At 45.7% G+C, this 22180-nt stretch overlaps 1 long non-coding RNA gene across 1 annotated transcript in view; it reads right to left on the reverse strand.

The window, feature by feature from the left end:
* LOC135388764 (uncharacterized) overlaps positions 1 to 21693 on the reverse strand; it is a 146197-nt gene extending 124504 nt beyond the window's left edge. Inside the window, exon 1 of the long non-coding RNA XR_010421507.1 lies at positions 21430 to 21693. This is a non-coding gene — a long non-coding RNA (uncharacterized LOC135388764). The remainder of the gene's footprint in view (positions 1 to 21429) is intronic.
* Positions 21694 to 22180: the final 487 nt, after the last annotated feature.

The following is a 22180-nucleotide window of genomic DNA, read 5'->3' on the forward strand; positions in this document are numbered from 1 at the left end:
ATCTAACGAACACCCACAACTCCTTTTTTTAGGTGTGTGTGTGTGGGGGGGGGGGAGGTGTAGTAGTATTCTCCGGGAGACGAACTCAATGTACATACTATATATATTATATATATATTATATTATTATTTATTGTTTGTAACTCAAACGTCGCCATGCCAGTACTGGACAGCTGTTTCAGCCTTGTTGGGCCTCATCAACAGAGCTCCGGCTATTTTTTTTCCTTATATTATTATTTATATATATTTGGTAACGCTCAAGCTGAGCCTGTGGGTTTAAAGAAGGAAAGTATAGAGACCTATGCCAAACTCTGCACTTTTCTTTCACAACATTTTTCTTTTACTCTCCCTTTGCATTTGAGTTACTCGCCGATAATGCGGCAGGTAGACGGCGCAGTATAGCAACACCACTCCACTCTATCAGCGTGGATCATAGGGATCAGTGTGGATCAGAAGTGGATCATAGGGGCATATCGGGAAAGACGGACTGACTGCCTCGCAAGGGAAGTCGCTGAAGCCACGACATTCAGGGCTCATCTAAGCTCATAGAAATGTCGGTGGCCACACGGGACCACACCTGGAAATTTTCCTGACTAACCAACTGCAGATGGCACAGCACCACCCCTTTGCACCACTGCCGGTCCCACTAAGAGGATGCTTCGCTTTTAATACGTCTTCGTACTGTCTGGGCTATATAGGGTGCGAGCCCCAGAACGCACACGGGGGGCCACACCAACACCGTGCCGTGTATTAAAAGAGAATTAATGGGACCTGCCTATACCTGGAGCTCCACCCACTTTTTGAGCTCTCTGGACAATCACAGGTCGAAATAGAGTTCTCTATTATTACATCCATCGAGTACTTACCCTAATACTTCACCCTAATTTACTGGGTGCCACTATTTTGGAGAAACTAGATTTATTTGGAGTGAAATTGATATCACTGGTGACAGAACAAAACGACAGAGTTTGCGCCCGCTTTTATCAACGCTATCTGAATGGAGAGAGGCATGTTGGGAAGGCTCAGAATTGTAGAAATGGTTGCTGGCAGAAGTGTTTGGCCAGAAGAGCGGTTCAACCGCTTCTTTGTAGCACACGACTGCCGCTGTGAATAAACCAACTAACGTAAGTAGATCGAATCAAAAATGAGCAAAGATGTATTTATAAATAAAATTTAATGATATAATGCAAACTCCAACGTATCAGAGGCGTCTTACTTGCTATTATCTTGGGATCACCGTCTTAGCTAGACCTAATGTTAACGACGAAACATCTCGTTTTCGCGCAAGTAATGCTGGCTGAGCGAAACCTGAAGCTGATTTTGCTAGATGCGTACACGAGGGTATATGTATATACTCACAGTATGAAATTAAAGTAGTCTGTGAAAACATTTTGTCACGAAATCTCCGCTTCGCCGTTCCAAGCACCATCCTCCATTTTGGAGAAAATTTGGTGTCATGGCCGCCCCCGTGGAAAACGGCAACCAATGAAATACGCCTAAGTTTGATTGGCAGATCGAACTCCTTTTTTAAGCTCCTCCTAATGGCCAGACTATCTTCTAATACACGGCACTGCATCAACGATACCAGGTGTGCCACCTGCAATGCAACTGGTACTTTAACACACATTCTTATGCGTTGCGGTGAATATATCCTTAGTATACATAATCTATTCCCTGGGGACCTTCCACTACCGGAACATCATTCAGCATGGTCTTATCTCCTTTCTGAGACGCACGGGACTCCAGTTCCGTTTCTAACCCAATTTCTAAACCGTAGACCCCACACCACGCACGAGGAACAGCACAAGTACACATATGTCGTATACTTTCTTCAGTATGGACGTTTTCTAACTAAGGGTCTGTGTATTATCCCAACTATCTACGCTAAAGAACGTTGTGCATCACAGTGTGGCATCCCGAGAGACTGAGCACGTGTGCTATAGAGGCGAGGAATCGTGCATGATGGCCTATCTAACAAACACCCACACATCTTCCTCCACTTACATCCTTTTCTCGTCTTCTCCGTTCGAGCAACTTGCCAGCATGACTTAGCAACGTACTTGACATGACAGGCACGTCGCTCTGAATAACGCTACTCTGGCGGGTGAATGTTTAAAGATACGTATGGACACGGTGCTTCTACAAACGCAGGTCCGTCTACTCTAGGACCGAACGCGGACTGCTCAGTGACCGCTTGGGATTGAAACATAAATTGTGGAAAACTGAGAGGTGAAGGAGAAAGAGGGATAAAAAGAAAATGCATTGAAACTATCGCACAAGTACTGTTGCACACTAAGATAGGTTCCACACTCACTTCACTCACTTGGCTTCAATGAGGTCTCTACACTGTTAAAACAGAACTTCACCACATAGCACGCTCTTAGCGAACCATCATTCGGAATGATATCATTATGTGTATTGATTTGTTGAAAATAGGAGGAGGCGCCTATCTGGGGCACACTAGGCGCCTCCCCCCTGTTTTGAACAAATCAGGACACAGAATGATATTATTCGGAATGATGGTTGGCTAGCAGCGTGCTATGTGGTGAAGTTCTGTTTTAACAGTGTAGGCATTAGACCTTGGTGTCCGCCTCAGTACTCCGGAAATATTTGACTAGAGTGCGAAACGCTCCTTGGCTGCCATGCCAGTGTCACGACCCTAGAAGTTCTGACAACTGAAAAGCTGGTTGTCCAGTGCTCCGAACTCCTATTGTAGATGACAACGTGCTTCAGAGTAACGTTTAGAACAAGGATGTCTTCCGCGCTCTCTACAGCTCCACACACATACACACAGCAGTTTGGGGAAGCCGCTTTCCTTATGATATGTGAATTCGGTCACTGCATATAGGGGATACTCAGTCGAAAGCGATGCAGCAACGTTGCTATGGATCGTGACAGAGTTGGAACAGAATCGGAAGGAGCTGCCTTGGTCTATATCCTGCTGGACATGGGTTATTGTGCAGATGTTGGCACTTGTTGCAGTTCTTGACGGTCTCTTCTACGACGAGGTCGACTGTGCGTGCCAGTTGCTTCATATCCGTACCATGCGAGGTGCGAGTATACAAAATAACGTATGCAATGTATGAGCTCACTTATGACTTGCAAACACACACACACACAAACGCACACATCGCGTCACGTCACGTCACGTCACGTCACGTCACGTCACGTCACATCACATCACTTGCAAACAAAACAGGAAAGTCATACAGCGACTTCCCTTCGATCTTTTATCGACTTTTCTGTGGCCGAACGATACCTATCTTCGCAGAACTGGCTGTTGTCCGACTGTTGCCATGCAGAAGATAGATTTAGGCGCTTTCCGGACGTCCTGTAACCGATTATTGCTAAGTCAACTGGTCAAACGTCTGTCACCAAGCAAAGTACCGCCAGGAGATCGTGGGTCACCTCGGACCTCACCTCAATCAGTAAAACAGAAAACCAACTTGTACAGAAAATGTCGCTCTAATCCAACAAATCAAGATTTCCACATACGCTACAAGAGATATAACCTGTTTCGAAACGTGCTGGTTGCTGCAACGAAGCAGTATTTTGTTTGTTAATCATCTTTTTTTTAAAGTCATCGTCGTCTTCATTCCATCTCATCCTTCTTTCACCGTTTTTTAGTTTATCCTTTGCGGAATACCAAGCCGACGTCCCGTTTGGCTGACCTTTCCTTCCTTTTTCTTTCTTCTAATATATCCCCCTCCCCCGAGTATCTCGCTCTGTCCATATAGTTGAATGTGGTTTGTGATCAAAAGTAGTTGTGGAATGTGATCGTGAGGGCTCTAAATAAGACTTGTAATATTTGCAATGTTACCCATATGATAGCTGACAACTGTAGTATGGTTATTAATAGAGGGCGGATCTATATGCACTAAAAAGTCGGGGAATGTGGGCATGCTACTATGCACTAAAATTGGTCGTAATATGCAGTAAAAATATGCACTTTCTGAGTTGACAGTTTTGACTATATCTTAAGTTACGTCGTACAGCAGTCGAAGTAAAGTTAATATAACGCGACAGCAACATCTTTATTGCAGATAATACAGAGAAAACGTCACGCGGTTGATACCATGCGCCAAGCGCGTCACGTGCACAAGGTTTGGGTAGAAAACCTTCAGGGAGCCAGCAGCCTTTATCATGTAGACGGCGGCATCAGTGTAAAAAATCCGGAAGTCCTCTCCGCCTCCGTCTGGCCATAACGTCTTGAGGAAGTCATTTACGAATCTAGCGACCGTACTGTAGTTGGTTTTCTCGAGCACGTGACATGCCAGTAGGTAGGGTCTAGAGCTTTTGTCGTCACCGAGCCGTCCAACAATAAGATGTGCCACATAGCGGCCGTAAGCGTCCATCGTTTCGTCCGCAGCAGCCCACATTGGGCCCTTTGCAACAGACGCCCGTATTTCATCGAGAACCTTTTCATACAAAATAGGCAAGTAATTCTTGCGCAGAGTTGACTCCGCTGGTAACTTCCTGTGGGTATATTTTTCAAGGCGCCTTCTGAGCGTCGGGTGCTCAAGTTTCTGCTACGGGATATTAGCAGCTACGAAAGCTTCTGACAGGTCGAAGCAGAATTCGTCGAACTCCAGGTAGGACGATAGGGCATGGGCAAGTAGGGGTTGCGATGTGCTGCCTTTCTTTACCTTCTCAGAAAAATGGAACTGCGACCGCACGTGCTGGTCCACCTGGAACTTCCGCGTTGCGTTGACCTGTCGGGAAAAAAAGGAAGACGGATAAATTCTCATCAATAAATTATTTGCGTAAGGAACGGCGGATAATTCTGACGCAAGGGGGCTAAGGAAACAAAAAGCTAGAATAGGAAATAGCGGGTGTGATACGCCTTGTGTATCCCGTACGAAATGGATATCGAACTCGGAAATGCTATCGCGTCCCAGCGACACAAGCAACAGCGTCCAAACTAGAATAGACTACGACGAAGAGAACTGAAGTAGAAAACGTCACGCACAGCAGAACTTGTTGGGGCGCTAACCCCCGGCGCCCAGCGATAAAACGCGGAAGATAGCCCTATCTTGAGCCGCATGCCCGGCTTCGTTGACCGCTGGTACTCAAATGCAGTTGCGCCTGTCTCTCTAAAAGGGTTCCATCCTTACCTTCTTCTCACATATCCTGCAGGAGAACACTTTTCCGTCCGTAGACAGATCCGGGTTTTCTGTCGTCCATCTCTTGTACAGACACGCAGTTCAAGGTTTAGGTCTCGGCCATTTCGGGACGACGCTTTCCACGCTTGCATGCCAGGCAGATGCAGACGCTTGAAGTGACAACTGCCGGCTCGGCGGCGCCCAAGCGACGGACGCGCGTGCCAGTCAAAGGTCATAGTGTCGTCGCGCGAAAGAAATTGAGGAAGCAGGCGAAGAGACGGTATGAGTCGAGCAGCACGTCAGATTGTCGGCTTGCAGTACAAAAATATGCCTTTCGAAGTTAGCAGTGGTTGAAAAATGCGAGGCCTAGAGTGGGGAACAATCATGTGGGGTTAGCATGAACCGGTAGCAGTTGCCTTGATCTCAAATCAATGCGTCATATCGGACACTGCGGAAAATATGCAGCAAAAATGCAAAATATGCGGTTATGTACGGAATATGCATTTTCATGCACCTAAAAACCATGTTGAATCGTCTCTACTTGCTATGAAATGCGCTTATGTATCGCCTAGACCCAAGAGCATGTCAAGGAAAAAATATGCATTTGCATGCGGATCCGCCCTCTAGTTATTAATGGCCAAGGGCAAACATGTAGCATATAATAAAAATAATCCGTTTCAGTTGTGTGGAATTCATTGAACAAGACTCAAATTAAAAAAAAAATTGAGAGTGCAAAATAAATTCATAGGTACATTTTATGATAAATACTTCAGGTATATGATAGTATTCTCCACAGGATTAATGTGTGTTCATTGTCAGCGAGGAGGAGGTATCGTGATTTCTGTTATCTTCACAAGGTTACCTATGGGAAAATCAAACGTCCAGATCTTTGGAGTGACATTTATTTACATGTGCCGTATAGGCCCACACGTTCTGCAATATTAATCTACCCTTCTGTCCATCATCGACATTGTCCACTGAGCCATGTGCAGCGTGAGTTCAATGATTTTTCTGCACAAAAGGTCTGCAAGAATGAAACGAGATCTATTTAGCTACTTATCCGATGCTTAGCATCGTTTTTTTGACAGTTGTTTGTAAGTGTTATCTGTCTTTACTCAGTACGTTTATTTCTTTCTTTCTCTCGGTTAAAGTGCACCACTCACAAGGGTTACATCCGTTGGTGGGCATAAATAAATAAATCTTTAATGAATAGTTCAGAAACGTAGCTGGTCAGGTTGAATATATCGTCCTTCGGGTGACGTTCCCACTTCCACTACCACATTCTTATCCGTCCACATTTTTCTTTGAACCAACGCGTGCCCAAGAAGTTGAAAGCGTAACTCTTAATATTAAAGCAAAAGAAAATCCAAGGGGACAGGAAAATACGGAAAGGGGGATATTTCTTAGACAAAAGAAAAAAAGAAGAAGAAGAAGAGGGATACGCAATGAAGTGAGTCTATAAGACTCACTTCACTGCGTGACGTCATAGGGATGCGGTGGCTCTGCTCTCCTGCTTGGTGGGCAAAAATCGCGCGATCATCGAGCCACTGGGTGTTTTCGGTCGTTATTAAAGGCATGCCACAATGTGATGCACTGTTGGGGACACGGTTGGGGGTCTAAAATCTCCAGCCCGTGGCCGAGCAGTCCCCTATCGGCGATGTCGCGCACGAAGGAACTATACCATTAGTCTCCCAGGTAAGGCCACGCAGCGCCACCTGTCGGGAGAGAGTACCATCGCATTCTCAGCGTCGTCTGCTAGGAAGAGCAGTCCAGCGCGGCCTCCCCTCGGGGAGGGTATTGGTATAGTTCCTTCGTGCGCGACATCGCCGATAGGGGATCGTTCCGCTGCGGGCTGGAGATTTTAGACAACCGTGTCCCCAACAGTACCTATTCGATGTGTTCCGCGGTACAGAAAGGTAACATTACTCCGTACACACCGTGCAGCTTCCTACTCCCTGTAATACGTTTCGATTGGGAAGTCGGATGTCCGAATGCAGGTTACAGTCGGGCCGCATAAGGCTCAATATTAGGCGCATTCTTGTTCTTTGTCTTTATAAATGATTTGCCGGGATTCCTAGCCAAGGACTGTGTCCTGTACGTAGAGGACGTGACCATATTTGTTGAAGATAGCACACCTGAATGTTTGTGTCGCATGAAGCAAACTTTCTCAGGAAATTATTACTCTGGAGTTGGCGTCGAATTTTACAAAATCGAACTACGTCGTATCCCATGCTGAACAGAAATATTTAAATCTAGAAAACCTAAATGTTTTCTCTTCACCGTTCGCGCTTACGCAGGTCGGGCCATTAAAAATATTGGGTTTCACGTTAACGAAACACCTTATATAGTTGGCATGATCACGTGACTAACGCCAGACGAAAAGTTGCACATGGATTGCAGGTCCTTGCAAACACTAAACGAATTCTTTCCGTCAACGCCCTTATCAAACTATGCGTTAATTCATTCACGTATGATTACAACTCTATGGACCAACATACCGAACTGCTCTTCAACCAACTTTAATCTACAAAAGCGAGGGGCAATATTAAATAATTCAGCCAGGAGAATCAATTACATTTGCCATTCACATTTTCCTTGCCCTCAGTAATGGAAATGTTTACCCTAATTATGTGTAAGATAAGCCCATTAACCCAATGCCTCCCACATGAAAATGTGCTTTGCCAGTGTATAGACATGATTTGGTCATTATTTGGCCTTTCTTTGGAGCTCGTTTTCTTTTGATCTGTGTCAAAATGATGTCTTTATAAAGTTCATGGGTTTCCCTTTTCTGCATGTTCCAAAAGGATATTTCCAAAGGAAATCAAAATACTTTTTTGTAATTTTTTAACATTCACTGAACGACTTGCGTTTGCAATTTGCGATACAACTTTATCAAACTACTGTACAAATGGTAATTATACACGTCTCCCTTTTGAATGTTCATTTCGAGTTTGCAACTGTGTAGACAGGTGTAGCCTACATCAACACTGACTATAGTATGTTGACTTTTCTACCAACGTGGCATTTGTGATCTATATCATACTCCTTCCGCTATACGAGTATAGGGCAGCCACGCGATATCATAAAAGTGTGTGTGTGGGGGGGGGGGGGGTGTACACGTGGGAAGAATAACCGGAAGAAAAGCCAACAAATGAGAGGTAGGGGTACCGAAGACGTGCTGTTGCATTCAATTCAATTCCCAAAGAAAGTCTAAAGGAACTCTACAGCAACATTGCTACAGAGGGTCTTTTCAAAATTTTCTGAATGAAATCTGTCCCAAATAGCCGTAAGTAATTCCAATTCAAATTCCAGTTTATTTCAGAATGTCAGAGTGTTAATATAACGTACATGAGGAGGAGCCAGAGGGAAGAAATCCCGGTTAAAGGCTTCTCCCAACAATGATATCAAAGAGTAACAAATGCATTTCACAGAATTATATTAATAACAACGAATAATAGAACAAGTAAATCATAATACTTACATCCCCATTTTTTCTTTCATCACATCACAATAACAATAAAAAAGCCACGGACTTTACACTCAATCATAAATAAACGAACACATAAAGGTGGTTACGTGTTTTATGTGAGGTGTATTTTATAATTTTATTATAACTCTTATATTTTATAATGTATTTTACAACTGATAGTGATAACATTTCATCACTAGAAATTTAAGCACATACATCCGTAGTAAGTAAATGATGCCTGAGTGATTATTTAAACAGCGATAAGTTGTTCATGGGTTTTATGTCTGAAAGGTAACATGTTTTATATATGTGCGCTATATGATGTAAATGAAGATTTGCCATAGGTAGTTCTAGCTTTTGGTACTGGTTGGATGGTAAAAAAAGAAAAAGATATTGCGATTTTGGCCCAACTCTACATTGGGCCTGCTACTCCAGTGCGCTTATGGTAGCGAGGTCTGGCTACCAAGGAGTCACAAGGTTGTTTGTTCCAGAAAAGTCCTACCGGTCATTCCTGCTCTGGTATACTTTTTGGCATTAAGGATACTGAAATCAATGGGAGAGGGGGGAGATATGTTTAATGCAAATAAAAAAAGAGAAGGGATAGGGGAAGGGAAAGGGGAATGGGAAAGGTTAGCAATGATGTAGGCCTGCTATTTCCAAAAGCTAACAAACAAAGAAAAGAAGGTAAAAGCAACAGAGACACAGAAAATTATGAGAAAAAATACAGAAGAAAAACAGCTCCTTCACTAGTCGTTGTGCAGACAGTCATATAGGACGTGTCAGAGAGTGCCCAAGAGTTTAGATTCCCGAAGGAATCGTGTCAGCGCAGACGTGACTTGACGTGACGTGATGGTAGTCGGAGGTTGCCCTTAATGGTACGGTAAAGGCCCGTTCCGACATACAGCGCTGTTTTTCCCTCCTCTCCCGGCTGCGACTCGATGGAAAACAGCGCTTGGCGAAGTTGAGCTTCGGTGAACTTTCCCATCGCTGTCTCCCAGCGATAGGCTCCCTGAACCAATGAGAACACGGCGCCGCGTTCACGTGACGGGGCTGCCTTTCCCCCCCCCCCCCCCCCCGATCACGTGAGATCACCAAGCACAGCGCTGGGACAAGCGCTGCAAGTGCGAACCCCACAGTGGAAATACAGCGCTGTTTTGCAGTGCTGCGGTGCAGCGCTGTGGAGCAAAGCGCTGTATGTCGGAACTGGCCTTTGTTACACTTAGAACGCTGTATTTTATAATTTCATTAATACGAAGTATGTGAATGTGTGATTTGTATGTAATGGCCCACACGGACGCCCAGTATGTTATGTGAGAATGAGCAAAGGCAAGGTACAAGCTAAGCAGTACGTGTGTTGGAAAATAATGTCGACTTCTTGTCAGAGCACGAGTTCCATATGAAAATTTTCGATTGATATGTTAGAGGCAAACCTTAGGTGCTAATCAAGTACCACTCCAACGAATCCAACTTCATCCAGAAATGTTGTAGGTGTGCCTTCCAGAGATAAGCCTGTTGGTACACTCTTAAAAATGAACTTCACCACATAGCACGCTCCTAGCCAACCATCATCCCGAATGACAACGTTCTCGCCCTCGATTTGTTGAAAACCAGAGGCGGAGCCTATTTTGTGCCGTACATAATGGCACAAAATAGGTTCCGCCTCTAATAGCATCCAGAAGAATAAGACGGGACGCTGGTGCGGTGAGGCCACGGAGTAAGAAGACTAGGAGATGAAACTTCACTCTCTCCCGCGACCAGAGAATGTACGAGGAGCGCGCGCTCGGCGGCCCGGCCCGCACTGCCATCTGTTGCACGAGGACGCATAATTTCCGAAGCATGCGGTCACATGATGCTGTCGCTTGTCCGGCGGCGTGACTAAAACACGTGAAAGCACGTGAATTAAGCTAGCTAGCTAGAAATGAAGAAGAAGATGAAAGGATTACGCGATCATAGTGCTCCTGTCGTCTGCTGAACAGAACCGAGAGGCAAGAGAACGAAATTGTTTCCGTTGGTTTCGCTAAACCAGGAGCGCTACGTAGTTGACAAGCGTGACATTTATTGCCAAGACAAACATCGTTCACGGTCATTAGTTTGTCATCATCCGTAGAGGCTGCCGTACTACTCGCGAAAAACGCTGCCTTCCCCATAGCCTTCCATGTAAAAGCGCAAAATGGAAGACAGCGCCGCCCTGCCATCTGTCGCGTAAAGTCAGCAACTGCCTTTTTTCTCTCCCCCAACGTGACAGTCTCTGGTCACGCGCCGGCGCTTGCTTCTATAGCCAGTTTCACCTCCTAGTCTTCTTACTCCGTGGGTGAGGCTAACGTTCCTTGGGCCAAAACCTCCCAAGCGTGTCAGCTTTCCCCTCCTGACTATGCAAGTTCGTGAGTACTTACCGCGCACAGTTCAGTGCAACAACTGCCTTCGCTACGGTCATGTAGCTGCATGCTGTAGCCGACGGATAACATGCCCTAACTGCGGGTCCTCCCACGAGAGCTCGATGTGCCCTGAACCCGAACCCACTTGCATAAACTGCAAAGGGCGTCATGTCGCCACATCAAGGGACTGCCCATCCCTAAAGTTGCAACGACACATCGCCAGGGAACGGTCTCGCTCCAGTAGCAACTACCGAGAGGCAAAGGCTAAAGTCCGGCTCACAAAGCGTCGCAATGAACCTAAGGCACTGGGTACACGAAAGTCTCTGGAGAAGCCTTCACATAGGGGTGTACAACCCGCTCCTAAGAGCCTCCAGGCGTAACAACAACAGATCGTTTGGGCGGAAACTGAGTTTCCCTCTCTATGCCCTGTAGATCGTACAGAGGAAAAGGATGCCTATCCCGCACAACCCCATGGAAAGAAGAGCGACCCCCCGCTCCCACCCCATTCCCAGCCAGCTTACCGTAAGGTGTTAGACCGTCCAGAAGGCGCAGATCTGCCCATGGTCATTATCCAGCTTCTCTTTGCTGCACTGAAGGCTATCGTTTCGGCAGTTCCTGAATGTACTACTCTAACAGAAATCCAATCGGTCCTCCAACTCGAAGCCGTGATAGCACCCCTGCTTCTCCCCGGCAGCAGGCGTTAACAACACCAGCTTTCGTACATCGACCGGCGCACAATTATGACCGAACATACAAACAAGAGAGCGTTCCTTCCCCGCATCCTCCAATGGAATGCTAGAAGCTTGATTCATAAACAGGCCGATCTTAAACTCATTTTACGGAAGATGGACTTTGATGTGTTAGCGATACAAGAGAGCCTATACCCAACCATCATTCAAGATACCACCGTTTGTCTGATACAGCGCCAAGGGCCACCATGCGGACGGCCTCCTACGTGCATCGCTATTTGTGAAACGGTCCATTGCCCAGACTGAAATTGACCTATCCCACCTTTGCTCTTCAACAGAGGAATATGTAGGGTGTCTACTGAAAGCCGGCTCCAAGTCAGTTACTGTCATATCTGTATACCAGTGGGGTCATGCTCCGCCCAACGTCGAGTCTCTCAAGGCTCTGCGGCTGGTTTGTCCAGGTCCTCTAATTGTGTGCGGAGATTTCAATGCGAGCCACAGTCTCTGGGGTGGTCGACGAAACTGCAGACGTGGTAATTCCACTGTTAATTACGTCTCCTCCAGAGACCTCGTGGTGCTCAACACCGGCTCGCCGACATATATGCTCACCCTTCACAAAGCCCTCATGTTGTCACGCATTCTCTACGTGGCGCTGTACGTAGACCTCGCGCCTACACAGTGGCAGGCCCTTGAGCGCCTTCATCGCGCCGGAATAAGAACTGCGCTTGGTCTCCGAACCTTTTCTAGCGTCACCCAAACGTACCTGGAAACTAAGGAAAAGTCTGTCAGTGTCCACTCTGGGCTCAAAGGACTCTAGTTTCTGGATAATGCGTCAACATCTATCAACAAACATTCCCTCTTCACAGACCTCGAACAAAGGTAACACACATCCCTAGGACGCCTGGCTAGTGCCACCAGCTCTCTAGCCAACAGGGGGGCTCTGCCTCGGCTCCCAGCTAGTCCACTTACGCCGCCATGGCGGGAGTTCTTGCCTGCAACAACACTTCACATCCCTGGTCTACGGAAGAAGAGCGAGTCCAGCCTCCTGGTGGGCAGGATAGCAGCTGAGAACCTGATAAGCGACGTCTATCACACGCATGCTCTGGTTATCACTGATGGCTCTATTGACCACCGTTCCGAGAGCGCTACCAGCGCGTACTACATCCCGTCAATGAACATGGCCTGGCAAGGGAAATCAGTTCGTTACCCAATCTCATATACGACAGCCAAGTTCCTGGCCTTGTTACACGCAGCTGCTGCGGTTCAAGTCACCGGAATAACTAAGGCCGTTTTGCTTACGGACTCCAGAAGTAACCTCTACAACGTGATGAACCCCATGTGTAGTAGCATCCTAGCCCGATGTATAAGGAGGTCGTGTGCCCAGTATAGGCTAACCGGAGGTGAGCTTACGCTCCGGTGGATCCCGTCTCATGTTGGCATCAGAGGCAACGAAAGAGCGGACCAGCTAGCATTCTCAGCACACGACAGCTGCAGCCCATCCTTACCAGTTCCGGCCGACACTGACAGGCACATGGTCGTCAAACAGCTAGTTGAGGCGCGTCATCTTGGCATACTGGACATCACGCAGAATCACCGTCTCTCTCTTCCCACGAAAGATCTTCCCCGTGTTATGCAGACAATGCTCCGTCGATTACGCACGGGATCTGCGTTCACGAACTCGCAACCGTTCAAGATCGGCTCCAGGGAGGACTCCAGTTGCGGTCACTGTAATCATCCGGAGACTATCGCGCCTATCCTGACAGAATGCCGTGAATACCATACTATGCGGGAAACTCATCTTCCCCACGCCAGGCCTGGCATACTGACGGATGTCCTCTTCCCCGAAGGTTCTTATGCGGAACGACTTTCAAAAACTCGCGGCCTCGTGCGCTTTCTTTAAGAAACGGGCCTCGCGGAGAGACCACTCTAGTGCACCTCTCATCTACAGTGTGCCACCGTCCCATCAGTATCGGTCATCCTGCCTATGCATCACTTTGAAATCCTCAACTCCCCTCTCCCCCTTCCCTTTTTTTTGGCTATAGTCGTGACGATGCCCACCTAAGTGCGGCCAACAACGGCAAGCTACCTCGACCCCCCCCCCCCCCTCCCCCTCCTCAGTTTTAAGAGTGTAGGGTTACGTCTCGTTTGGGTTAATAGAACATCATAGAGACTGTTTTACTTGTATTTATGCTTAGTTTGTTATTAGTGCACCGTTCAATTAATCTGTTAATATAGAGCTGTATTTTCAATGACAATTCATTCATAGTTTTTCCACTTAAAAGCAATGTGGTGTCATCTGCAATGAGAATTACCTCAGAATGTACAATAGATTTAGGAAGATCATTGATATACAATAAAAATAAGCCAGCAAAGCACCGCCAGCAAAGCACCGCCAGCGTCACCTTAATGAAAACTAACCTTCATTTGCCACCACTGTCACTTCGCCGTAAAATAAGTCGTCTCCGTCTATTTCGCAAGTTTTATAACCCTGCGATGAAAACATCACTCATCCTTACTCCGAGTTACATATCACCAAGATTAGACGACAATCAGAAAGTCGGCATCCATCGTTACTGAACATACGCATTTGCGGAATCATTTGCGCGACGAACCACCGGAACCACCTTCCCACTTCCATCGCTTCAATTATCAGCATTCAACGCTATAAAGAAGCACTGTTCGAACATTTTTGTGTTGCTCAGTAACTGTTACTTGTGTATAATTTGTATTACTGGTTCTATGTTGCATTTGTGCACTTTCCAACTGTCCTGCTATCCCTCCGTAATGCTTCTGCCCCGATGGTAATAAAATTAAATAAATAAATAAATTTAAGAAAAGTTTACCTGATATTGAGCCTATATTATAAATATTAGTTATTATATTAGCCCCGATATTAGTAATTACAGGAGGTGAAAAATATCTTGATAAAGTTGATAAGTTGATAAGTAAAAAACCTTGATATTTAACTATGTGTGTTCGGTTACATAAATAACTTTTGAAAAGCCTAAGTGCAGGACCGGTAATAGACCTCTACCCGAGAAACGTCATGATGACGTTGGTAGACAGACTAAACTCGAAAGGGGATGGCTGGGTTCCACGAATGGGCAGTTGTTCGCTGCGCCCTATTGAAAGAAAAGTAGGACCGAAGGTCGCTTCCCTTTCAGGGACCATCGTAATCCCCTCAAGACCATGGTGTGACTTTGTTCTCCTCTGGCTGCAAGCGTAGTTCAAGTCTACCGAATTGGTGGCGCTGTCGAACACTATGGCGTGATTTGCTTACAAACAGGGAGCTGTCTATTCCATAGATGCCTATCTTATTTAAAAGGATCCCATGATTTACGCAGTCAAAAGCCTTCGAGAAGTCAACAAATAAGGAAAAACTAGACCACCTGTATCTAGTGATTGTTTTATTCGTTCACTGAACGTCAATAAAGCTGTCTCTGTCGTCGATCCGCTGCGCAAAATCAAATTATTCTGGCTGGTTCTTCTTCGTAATTCTTCTGCAAAATGATTCTGCATAGTATGTGAAATCTCTTTATAGAATTGAATAGTCTATTATATAACGACCTTTCAAAAATTTTGCTCAAGGCCGGGAGAATGGAAATGGGTCTGTAATTGTTTATCTCTGAAAGGCTACCTTTCTTGTGGATTGGTACAATAATGGCCCTTTTGAGAGTTTTTCTTCTTTTAATGACAAGTTAACGATATGAGATAGAGACAGAGGGGAACAGATCTACTTTGTAACGAAACATGTGTCCAGTACAGGCATGGCGCGACGTTTGAGTACTTACAAACATATGCTATATGTGCAGACAAAGAGCTCCGGCTAATTTATTCCCTCACATACTTCACTGGCTTTGCACTGAGTTTTCAGTGGTGAGTTTGCACACCCTGACGGGAGGAGTCACGTGCTACCTGACCTTTTGACGCCATCCGCTCAGACGTTGCCTGCCTGCGTACTGCTGATGAGGCCCAAGAAGGCCCAAAGAGCTGTTCAGTACTGGCATGGCGACGTTTGCGCACTTGCTAACGTATGCTATATGTGCAGCCAAAGAGCTCCGGCTAATTTTTCCCTTACTAATTTGTAACTTGTTTTAATCTGGAGGCACTTACGTTGTCATACCCGGGTGCGGCGTTACGTAAAGATATGATGGTTAGCACTTCGGGAGTTGATCTAGGTTGTAAGAAAGACTGCGGTTGTCGGGGCAATCTCGAAGAAGTTAACATGCCAGGTGATCAATTGGCCACAGACGAAAAGTACTCACTAAAGGCAGCAGCAGTGTTAAGAGGGTTATCTAAACAGGTACGGTTATAAAAAATTAGAGACTGGACGAATCCATAATCTTGTGAATCCGAATCTGAATCTAAGGAAAGTTCTGCGAATCCAGGCATCTTACGAATCTCGAATCTTTGGAATCCTTCCTTAAAAAGAGTATTTTGAAGCAGAATATGATATATTTGTTTAATGAAAAAACTAATTCAGTAATAGTTCATTTTCACGACAAAATATACCATATATACATCTGGTTAAGTGTAACTTATCTATCATGTTGTTCACCGACTACAGGAAATAGATAATTCTCGAGTCTGAATTGTTTTCACAAAACAAACTACAAATCAACAGCAAACTATGTTACTTACAAAACTTTTTTACATAAGAGTTCCTGCCTCAGCTCTTTCAGTCTACAACAACAACGACAATAGATCAATTAATGATGATGAATGTGGGACTTCGCCACATGATAACAATATAAACAAGAAAACACACGCCGACCAATCAGGCTTTCGGCGGACTCCGGAATCGCCAATTTCAAACAGAAACAAAACAAACGTGGCTGGTGGATTCGAAAGATTCGATTTGCCATTTCAGACACTGGGGTTCGGATTCCCGAATGTGGAATCCCTGCCTGGGATATTCGAGGATTCGAGGATTCGGTTGGCACATCCCTATATAAAATCTTATCAGCTTGTTGTGTCGACTTAGGAATTTATGGACCACTTTCCACTTACCTTTGATATATGTGCATGATGTGATCTGTGAATGGTAGTAATCCCGTTTTGAGCGATTAATAATCCTGGACAAATACCTAGAGTACAAAACATACCTGCGTTTAATCCAAAGGATTTCCCACGTAAAATCTAAAGAATTTCAATTTGCATTCGATTGAGTCTTTTGAGTTTTTTTCTGTAGAAATTACATTTCATGTGCTAAAATTATTTTTAGATGACGGAATTATACAGCGCAAATGTTCCTCACATAGCTCATGCAGAAGGAGGTAAGGAGCTTATCTTTGTTGGACTTAAGATTTGGAATTCGCTGCCAGTGGTGTTTAGGAAACTGAATAGTATGTTTTCATTCAAATAATAACTGTCATGCCATATTTGTAGGGCTGTCGAGTATGTTGATTCGTCCGGCCCCAATTCGATATCCCGAATGAGACGTTAGGGGCTATTATTTTTTTTTATATATTTCTACTCCCCGTTTTCTCTCAGTTTGTTATATTGTGTATTACTGCATCACAGACCTGTCTTAGCATTCCCACATGTATCCATTGCATGAAAGAAATACAGTGAACCCTCGTTAATATGACCCCCGATAATCTGACATACGGGTTTTACGACCATACTCCTGGGGAACAATGCACTGAAACCTCTGCAAATCTCCTCCGTTAATATGACAATTCCGCATTATGACCAAAATTTTCGGGACGACCATGGTCATAATAACGAGGGTTCACTGTATTTTTGATTCGTTGATTGGTTAACGTAGGTGGGACGACTTCTCGCTTTCCCTAAAGAAGACAGTTGATCACAGCGTTGAAAGGCTTCGAATCTTTATCTGTCACGCGTTCATGCCAACCATTTATTGGAAACGTCCTCGCTTTTGACAGAATTGATTTTCTTGCTGTTTCTTTCGCAATATTATTGCGAGTGACGGACAAGATGTCCAATCACAAAGGAAGTAAAAAGATAAAAAAAAGACTAAACCAAACGAGTCAGCGTTCCGGGGATTAACCTTCAGAGCAAGGAAGGGGCAGTCTTGACAGGCAGTCGTGTTCAATGCCATCTGCGGATGATCGATCCCTGTAGAGGAAAGTCGTATGCGGACAGGGTGACGCATCTCTGTAACCGTGATAGATAGAGATACCGTTCGGATCCCTTGTATGGGTCCAAAAATGCACTGCCGTGGCTAGTGGTCGTCGTTACTTAATGTGACGATGTTCCTCCGACCCCAAGACGGGACATTGGGGGGGGGGGGGGGGGGGGGCTGTCAGCACATCTACTACATTACACTTCGCCAATTCCCCAGTGCTGTTACGTTTGCTCGTATTTTAATTGGTATTCTTTTCTATAGCTTACTTATTGTTTCTGTATGGTAGCTTTTGAAGTGTGTTTAGCTGAACACGGACGAGGACGATGTAATTGGCGTGCGCGAGTCTCGGGCGCGAGCCTGTGTTCTTGAGCCGGATTTTTCTCAAGCCTCACCTACCCTCCCCGGCCCCCAAGATGCACTCACAATGGCAACATGACATCATCACCACCTACTCTCTGCTTTACTCCGTTGACCCCACATTGACTCTTACTCTCCCCCGCCAAATGCCACATTCCTTTACCACAGTCTTCCACCACATGAGACTTAATGTTGCTTTTACACCGGGCTTTCAAACTTTTCCTCGATGTCGGCACATCCAGCCTCTGTTCCACGTGTGGTGTGCGCGATGACCTCCATCATGTCCTCCTGGTCCGCGGACAGTACGATCGCGAGCGCGCCCTCATAGAAACTGCTCTACAACGCGTCGATCAACGCCAGTTCACCTTAGCCAAAATTCTCGGGCCATGGTCGGACCCCTCACATCAGATGCAAGGCCTATGAGTTGTTGCTGAGTTCCTCTCCAGCATTGGACTAATGGACGAACTCTAATAGGACACTTTTCTATCATCATACCTTCCTCAAGAGCAATGGGGCAGTGTACCACCATAGCGGCGGTGAATAACCCACCACGTCATCATCCCATTTATGTGTGTGTGTGCGTGTAAGCCGGATTGTATATGGTCTTTTGTATTTCTTTTGCGGCGTGGAGGCATCACAGTTAGCAATTTTCGTGCTGCATTCTGTTTACTGTGTCCACATACTTGTACGCATACTAACGGAAAATCTCGCTCGGAACTTTCTGAATCGCTGAACTTCCATTTCGTGATTATTGTCAACGCCGGGATATATCAATCTGACTCCCGCGAAGGCAGCTTGATGAGCAGTGCGTGCGCAGGCGATCACTTTTCCGTCACAAAGCACTGTCATAGGGATGTCTTATTAGAAACAAACAAACAAGAACACGTTAAAGTTAATTCGTAACTTTCCATTGGCTAGATCGTTGAAAGATGTGAGCCGGAAGAGTGCAACGTGGGAATAGAACAACCTTGTTTTGCCACTTTTTTTTTCGGGAATCGTTCCAGTCAAAAGCGGGACAAAACACCGTCCCCAAGTAGTCTCTAGCGGGACAGCGGGACCACGACCGCAAAAGCGGGATAGTCCCGCCCAAATCGGGACGTCCGGTCACGTTACGCACAACTTGAAAATGTCGATGAAATGTGGAAGTCACTGAAAAGGTTAGCCAGCTGTAGGATTCGAACCCACATCATCTGGATTTCCGGTCCAGGGCTCTACCAATTGAGCTAAGCTAACACACCTCCCCAGCGACTTCCAAGGGCGCGTCATCTGAAGAGAGAAATCAACCATTCTCACTCACTCATCCCCCTTTCACTCTTACATTTTTTCTCACTCATACACACAATCATACGACAGGATCGACGCAAGCGGCAACTGTTGAACATGAGAGAACTGATGTTCTGAGGTTGGCCGGAACAACATAAAAAGCACAAATACATACAAAACCTCAAATTGCCTAAGAAATTAACGACGATGTGTCGATCCTGTCGTATGATTTTGTGTATGAGTGAGAAAAAGATGTTATAGTGAAAGGGGGATGAGAGAGAGAGAGAGTGGTTGATTTGTCCCTTCAGATGACGCGCCCTTGGAAGTCGCTGGGGAGGTGTGTTAGCTTAGCTCAATTGGTAGAGCTCTGTACCGGTAATAGAGAAGATGTGGGTTCGAGACCTACAGCTGGCTAACCTTTTCAGAGACTTTCACTTTTCATCGTTAATTTCTTAGGCAATTTGAGGCTTTGTCTGTATTTGTCCTTTCTATGTTGTTCCAGCCTCAGAACATCAGTTCTCTCATGCTGAAAATGTCGCCCGTACAAATACGCGTGGAATTTCCTGACACCACCTTCCTTTTCTAGTAGACTGTGAATCACAGCCTACTAGAAAAAGAATGTGAATGAGAATGAATCACAATCTGTGACAAAGACACAGACTGCGATTCATTTCCATTTTTTCCCCCTAAGTGATCTGGAGTAGCCGGCTCTCGTAATGAGTGCCTATTTCTCCATTTTTTTTTTCTTATCAACTCAACTCAACTCGCAATCTGTGATTCGGTGTTCCAATGTCATGGAAGTGACCCAACTACCTGCGGGAGACCCCGCTACTTAGCAGTTTGGTGGACGGAACGGCGGAAGATCGGTGACCCCACATCGACTCTGTGGCTGACCAGGACTGCGCTCCAAGTTGAGTTGCTAACCAAATTGTTTTCTTTCCTATCTTTCTTTTCACTTCTTTTTATCCCCCTCCCCACGCAACGTCAAATCTGTTCACGTCATTATCGGGAGCACTCAAGCTTAATGCGAGAGTGCAAAAGTAGACGACATCAAAGTTAAACCTAAACCATGTGTCTCGTCTCTGAGATTACTCGTATTGCGTTTCTCTTCCCAACACAAGAAGAAAGTGGCGTGAGGCGGCCCCGAGCAGAGCAAAAGAAACGAACCGGGCAGCCAGCTGTGAAGTCTCGATTTGTCGACAATAATTTCCTGCGAAATGTCGGCGCCATTGTAATTTGAACGAGAGAAATAATGGACGGGCGAGCACGGTGGCAAGACGCTGCGAGTTAAAAATTTCGCTCTGAGAAATGGCAGGAGGATTTTTAAAACGTCGCATAAATCAGTTTGAATGGAGTACGCGCTGCACTGAGGCGCGACGACACAGAGGAATAACGGCGCTGCCATGTCAGAGATTGGACGTAAACGGCCAAGATTTCTCTTCTCAAAGAAAAGTTTTGCTGGCGAAGAGATAACGACTGTGGTGCTTAGAGTCGCTCGTGCTGCTGCTGCTGCTCTCACGCTCAAATTAACACTATCCGTCCAGATCTCGCGTTCATCTTGCATGCATTGCCGTTGCATTGTCATCTACGAACTTCCTGCGTCGTTACCAGGATACTATGACATCTTTGACGTAGAATTTATGTCTTTCTGGCCATTTATGGGGCTGATACACAAAAAATATTTCGTGCAACGGTTTGACGTAAGCACGAAAATATCGGTGTATAGGGACAAATATCACTTACGCCAATCGAGTTAGTCTATACGTTCTGATTAATTAACTAGTTAATTTGATAAAGTAAGCTAATTTAGTTAATTATAGGCCACGAATGTAAATTCCTTGTCCAAAACCTAGCGGACCTCTCAAAGGAGAGAAAAACAAATTGGAGAGAAAAAGTGCTTTTTTTTCATACTGTCATTCTTTTTTACGATAAATGGATTGAATAAGATCTATTGTGCTGTTCGCACATCAATACTTTTTTCCACGGACCATGTGCCTTTCCACCGTTGTTTTTTCCTTTCGTCTAATAAATATATCCCCCCCCCCATGTGCTCGGATGAAAAAAAGAAAAAGAAAACTCACCGCATGTCGTGTTCCTGCTTGTTTTTGTCGATCAGACACGCAGATGGGCGAGTGCTTGCAGGGTGTCCACAGATACTCATTTACACAAACGTGACCCGAAGGTCAATCCGGACTAAAGTGCACTAGTGCGTCCACCCACACACCATCTTTATACTGCCACGACTGAAGCAGCGATAGAGCTATTCGAACATTTGTAAGCGCTAGCCGACTTAGCTTCGAAGCACTGCGGAGTATCGCGCAAGGAATACCCGACTTCGGCGCACAGTCGTTGAGCAAGCCCCAGGAAGGGACTATATCTGAAGAAAGTAATCTGACGCGAAGTTTCTGGCGTCCGTGATGCGATAATTCGGGAAAGTTCCGGAGCAACTATCACCTCTGCGGGTTTATCAGATCTCCTATCTTCAATACGTTTTGTGAAGGCAACGTAGTGCACCACGGGCATCAAACCGTGGACGTATTGCAAGGCATTGCACTCTAATTTAGCTTAAGTCGCAATTTTTCGGTCCGCATTACCCTTTTGCGTGCCAGATGTCCGTCAGCCACAATGACCCAATGATGTGACTGTGGATGCTTTGTCTGCAAATTTTTTAAAAACGTTTTGCAGTCGAAGGTTGCAGCAGTAACAACATCAACTTGTAGCGATGCGTCCGCAACGCATCTGACGGCCGGGGGACCCCTGTAGCGGACGACGACAATGACGACAACGATGGCCACGCGCGTGGAGCACCGGCTTCAGTTCCACCGGCGCGGC

This window comes from Ornithodoros turicata, chromosome 3, assembly GCF_037126465.1.
Source record: "Ornithodoros turicata isolate Travis chromosome 3, ASM3712646v1, whole genome shotgun sequence".
Lineage (NCBI taxonomy): Eukaryota > Metazoa > Arthropoda > Arachnida > Ixodida > Argasidae > Ornithodoros > Ornithodoros turicata.